Genomic DNA, 6,437 nt, shown 5'->3' with positions numbered 1-6,437 from the left:
AGAAAGAAAGAAAGAAAGAAAGAAAGAAAGAAAGAAAGAAAGAAAGAGAAAGAAAGGAAAAACTAATACCTGGCTTTTAATCTGCTGAGATTCTGATTTAATTTGTTTGGAGTGGGACTGGGCTTCTATCTTTTTAAAGTTCCTCCAGGTGTTTTTAAAGTTCAGCTTTGGAAACCCCTGCCCAATTGGTATCTATTGCCCAATACACCATGTAATTAAGTCATCGCAGAACACTTCCACCAGAGAGCCATGATCTTTGATAGACGATTATCACTTACTTCGCCTTAGACATACAGCCCACAGAACACTTGCTGCCAGGACACAGCAAGCACAGCAACTAGGAGAGCAATGGTGATATAACTAAAGCAATACCTCACTGATTGATGAGAAAAAGGAAAATAGAGTTATCATACAGTTATGTGATGCAGAGGATTCCTGGAGTACGGACGGTGAGGTCTGAAGGAGACCTTTGGTGGTTAGTTTCTTCAGTTCTGTGTCCTGTGATTGTAAATGTTCGAGGCCTGAAATAACTGCAGCGGGCTCAGGGGAGGGACTCAAACCACAAAGAGAGAAAGTTTTGAAATGAGAGCATGGGTTCTTCTTCCTCTCTTGTGTTTCACTGCAGGCCTTTAGCAAATATCAGAATCGATTTCTCCTGCAATTCTCTTTTCCCTTTCCTGGCAGACAAACCCTAGGTGAAAATATCTAAAGGGATTTTCCCCATTCTCCTTAACTTACTAATATTCCTACTAAGACTAGTCTGCTAACAGATCTCCACGGGTTCAACTTTTTCAAAATACTATTTGCCATAATGAAGGGGCAGCGTTGGTATCTACTTACTTGTCTCTGGTCACTGTGGAGAAAAGTGAGAAAGGCAAGCTAGTAGGCTTCTACATCTGGCAAATAAATGAAGAGATTCAGCCCCCTTTTTACCTAAATATCTCCTTCTCTGACTTATAGCATTTGGAGATTTGCTTAAATTCCAATTCATATTTGCAACTTTTTTTTTTTTTCAGCTTCTTACCACCCATCTCCACCTGGAAGACCCACAGTAGAAACCTTGCCCATTAGGCCCCATTGCATTTTCTCTACTTTCGCAGGACCTAAAGCCAGAAAGCTATGTGGTGTCTACATTTTTTTTTTTTTTAACCATTGACATCTAATCCATCCCCCATATACCTCCTAAGTGTCCCAGGATCTGTACACGTCCCACTTCCCTCTACCTCTATGAGAAGCCTTTATAGATGCCATCGTGTCTCTGAATTACCGTTATAGCTTCCTTACTGATCTCCTGGCCCTTAGCTTGCCTCTCTGCATTGTTCATGGAGACATTTTTCAGGCTGTGGTCAGAATATTTAAATCTGATAATACCACTACTCTAGTGCTAACCTTTTAATATTTCTCCGTTTTTCCAGATAAAATTAAACTTCTTTACCAAGGACCTTGAAACCCTTCTTAACCTGTCCCCTGATATTCCTCTGCAGCTTCATTTCTAGTGAGCACCCCTTCTCACATTCTGCATCTCAGCCAGATTGAGCTGATTTGACTTCTCCAACCATTCAGTCTCAATTCTGGGTCTCTGTACGCGCACTATTGTCTCTATTTTAAACATCCTCTTCCTTTGCCTAATGTCTATCATCTTTCCGTCTTAGTTGGCACTTCCTCCTAGAAGGCACCAGTCTGGGCGCCTGGGTTGCTCAGTTGGTTAAGTGACTGCCTTCGGCTCAGGTCATGATCCTGGAGTCCCGGGATCGAGTCCCGCATCGGGCTCCCTGCTCAGCAGGGAGTCTGCTTCTCCCTCTGACCCTCCCCCCTCTCATGCTCTCTCTCTCTATCTCATTCTCTCTCTCAAGTAAATAAATAATAAAAAAAAAATCTTAAAAAAAAAAATAGAAGGCACCAGTCCTAGCATTTGTCATCAGGTAACTGTCTTTTTGTCAGCATTTCCCATGTGACTGGAAATTGCTTTAAAGTGTGGTTCATAATACTGCTTGTCCATCACTATATTCTCTGTATCCAGCAGTGTGTAACACGCAATACTGCTTGTATTTGTCTCGTGAGGGGGTAAAACTTTTAATAGGGGCGCTTGGCAGGCTCAGTTGGAAGAGGGTCTGACTTTTGATCCCGGAGGTGTGAATTTGAGCCCCACAGTGGGCATCGAGTTTACTTAAAAAAAAAAAAAAATTCTGGAGAAATAAATTGGAGTAGTAATAAGTTCCGGTTCCTTCTTTCTCTGGATCAAATGTATTTACCTCAATTATGAAACTTGTAAGGAAAGGAAGCCTTAAATGGGTATATTGTATTTAAATCCTTTTGCAAAGACTTTCCCCTTGTCTTTCTTCAGCTCATACACTGATATTCAAGTTTGAAATACCTACAGTATTTTCCAGTATAACATCTTTTGATTCAAGAGATCCACAATACAAAGTAAAAACAATATCTATTAATGTATTTACTTAGCATGAAGTCAATCTTAGAATTTAAATAATTACATGTGTTCAATTAACTTTATCAGAAACTGAAATTTAAGAGATGAAAAACTATTTTTACAAGCTGACACATTTAATGATCATTTTAGATAAACCTATTTTGAAATATGTGATATTCTTTTTGGGGGGAGGGAGAGAGGCAGAGGGAAAGAGAGAATTTTAAGCAGGCTCCACGCCCAGTGCAGAGCCCATTGCGGGGCTCAATCTCATGACCCTAAGCCGAAATCAAGAGTCAGACACGTAACCAACTGAGCCACCCAGGCACCCCTGAATCTGTGATATTTTTTAATTTATTTACCAGTATGACCAAGACTCAGAGTGTTTACTGACAACGCAGTCAAGGGATTATATTAACACACTGAAATAATAATAATATTGCAAATTTGGTGTTCTTCATTACACATTTCCATCAGCATTTCTTTGGTATCAGGTACACACCAGACACTAGAAATAGAAAAATCTCCATGGGACATTAGGAATGCAAAGTAACGTTGCATTGGGACAAATACAGCAGAGTGTGGTCTGCTTTTTAATGAGGTAAATCTAGAGTGGGGTAACATGACACTGGGCCACCTTGTTGGGTATCAGTAAAAATCATGCAAATACCACTCGGCCAGGCAGCTACACCAGCATGGGACTTTGGTGGCCACTTTGGTGGGGAGATGGCATGACTATAAAGCGGAGCCACAAGCAGCAGCAATGATGAGGCAGTTGACAATCTTCAGAGACTTCTCCATAAAAGGCTGGAGCCAAAGGAGGAGGAGAAATGTGGGTGTCATATAGCAGCTGACATGGTTATCATATGAGGACATATGGGACACAGCTCGAGACTTTAAGTAGTAACCAGTGTAATGTCCTACTCATTTTTCCAGTGAACGTTAGAATCAGACCAAACATATTTATACCAGAGTTGCTAATTCAGTTATTTCTAGGTTATGATTCTCTGGAAAACGCAAGTTATTATTATTTTGTTTTTCTAGGAGATTTTTTTTCTCTTGAAGTTAAATGCTTTTGATATTATATGCTGTAGATACTATCTCACTTATTCTTGCCATAGTCTGAAGTGGTTGGAATCGGCCAGAAATACTTGTTTTTACTTCACAGATAGAGAGATTGATGCAGACAAAGTCTTTATGTGGAGTCATACAATACCCTCACCAGTTATCAATGTGGAATAAAGGCAGACTTCTCCAACTTCTGACCATACTATCTCTTGACTATGACTATGCAGGCTGCGGACGGGGATGGTAGACAGTCAGATCAACCAAGATCCAAAATCTTGATTGTTTGTGGTTATTTAAATTCCTGGTAGCTAGTAGAAACATACAGAACTATGAGTTAGCAAGAAAGTTCAATTTCCACTGGTGGCCCTGCTACTCTGTTGTGTGACCTTTGTCCTGCAGCTACCCCGGGTTCCATTTCTTCCTTTGTGCGTAAGGTATTTGGGCCAAATCAGAGATAGTTGACCTGATGTCCGTGGCTCCTGCCCTTCACACCCCACAGTCATATCACCCATGAATAGGTTTCAGGGAGTTGACAAATCTAAACTGCTATGCAGCATCTGGAAAACCTGCAGTTTTCTAAGTAGAAAAGCAGAGATCATATCAGATTTTCAGAAAGGCTGTGATCAAAAATCACTGACAACAAATTCACAAAATAAAAATATGTAATTTCAAAGGCCCTAATTGACTTAAATACCTATGATACTTAAATACTGTAGGGTTAAATGTGATATGTAATGAGGAAAGCCCTTTCCCAGTGCAACTTCTAGGTACTAATGGTTATAGAATTTCAAAACAAATAGCCCAAAGCCAATTTTCTGAGGGATGTGAATAAATATGAGAGGACAGTCCATGGCATTATTACATCTCCAAGTGTCTGGAATTCTAGTACTTTTCAGTCTCTTCATTTGCTCTTATTTCAGGTTATGTGTCTACATTTCCTTTGTGAGAATGCCTGAGGAATTGTTGAGTCATCTGTTTTGCAGACATGTGGGTGCTCTAAGTTCTCACAATATGTTAATGTTTTAAATTAAAAAAAAAAAAGTTCCTAAGAAGACAAATTTGGTTGAGATCCCAATATGTAAAGTTCATGTTTTTGGTGGCAAACTCAATAATGTGCATCATGTTGAAATCACAAAATTATTCCAGAAGCTGTATATGGCTTTGGGGGAAAAATACTTTGGCAACAAATAAGGGAGTTTCCTCAAAATTTCTGAATGCTTATATTATTCTCAGCGGGAGATTGCTAACAGGGCACTTGGAACTTATCCTGTCTTTGGAAAACTAGGGAATTCTTACCATTATGCACATGGGAAAATACAGCATTTTGTTATTTGGAGAATAAAGGGAAATAAATGGTAGTCCATCTGGTGGTCAGGGACAGCTTGAACGATTCCCAAGTTAATTTTTTTCTTTTCAGCCCTAGCATGTCTTACATGTACATTCCAGGGCAAATGTCTTCAAACCTCTCTTTCTAGGCAACAGCAACAATACCCATGTTTGTACGAGGGCCAAGACTGAAGCCATTGCTCTAAGTCATGATATTCTCGGCTGTCAATGGCAACTCTGTCTCCTTTATTGTTACTCTTACTTTCTGCCCTGTCACTATGTTCAACTCATTCTTCGAGCAGATGTTTTCTGGATTTCTCTTTTTCTTTTCATTCCCACCATCTAGTCTTAATTCCATTTCATCTCTACTACAGTTACCTCTCTAAATGCCCTAACATTTCTTTCCACAATCCTTTCTCCTGGGACTTAAACTGAGGGGTGAGAATTCTCCTTCTCATCCATTCTTGATCTGAATATACATATTATCATTATAATATATAATATTTTATATGTATACTTATTTATTTATTTATTTCAGGATCCTTTGGTACTGATAAGTAAATACAAACAATCTATAAGAAAATCTTGTATTTATTTTTTCTCACCCTATACATAATCCTCTTTTGCACAGTAAATTTGTCCATCATATATATTCCACAAAGTGCTTGACATTAAAAAGAGGAAGACGATAGAAAAGAGCCTTTGACATTGAAGGGAATCACAACTTTGTAGATTAAGCAAATGTGTGGATAATCATACTTTTCTTCTTAGCACTTGCCAAAATGATATTTGATTTATTATTTAATTTTATCTCCCTCACCAGGGAATAGACTATGGCTGCCAGTTCAATGTTACTCCCAACACCTAATTCAATTCTTGGCACACAGTAGGGGCAGAGGACATATTTGTTGAATTAATTACTGAATTATAGCTAAGACAATAATATTCTAATGGTGACACATCCGAGCTTCAGTGAAGGCAACCAGGATCTATTTACCTCTGCTTAGAAAGATCAGAGGTTTCACAAAAAAGACCATGTCTGAGCTGAGACTTTTAAGAATCAGTAGGAGTTGAGGAAAACAGGGTTAAGTTGGATAATGCTGTAGCAAAGGATGAATGTAAGAGGTATTAGGAGATAGAGCTGGAAAGAACTTTTTTCTGTAAGCCAGCATTTCCAAAAATGTCTTCTGAGGACACTTGTCCTGCCTGTTGTTCAGAGAAAATCATTTTCCACAGGCAGTAGTGGGCTGGTAAATGTTTAAAAACTGGATTTCCTGAAAAAGTTAAAAAGTCCTGATTTGTAACACATATTGGGAAGAGATGAGGAGCAGCGTGCCATTTTGCAGTATTTCTACTATACAGATACAACAGATGGAAATAACTTCAAGAACATAGATGAGAGTAACATGTAGTAACTGTAGGGGAGGAGAAATAATTTTGCCCTCTACCTTCTGAGTAATAAAACAGAAATAATAGAATTTACTATTTTCTATCACTTTTCTTTATTCTGTATTCTTTTTTTTTTTTAAGATTTTATTTGTTTGACAGAGAAAAGACACAGTGAGAGAGGGAATACAAGCAGGGGGAGTGGGAGAGGGAGAAGCAGGCTTCCTGCGGA

Source organism: Mirounga leonina, unplaced genomic scaffold (assembly GCF_011800145.1).
Source record: "Mirounga leonina isolate KUSES-001 unplaced genomic scaffold, KU_Mleo_1.0 Mir_176, whole genome shotgun sequence".
Taxonomy (NCBI): Eukaryota; Metazoa; Chordata; class Mammalia; order Carnivora; family Phocidae; genus Mirounga; species Mirounga leonina.
The sequence above is the reverse complement of the archived record's forward strand: the minus strand, read 5'-3'. Positions refer to the sequence as shown.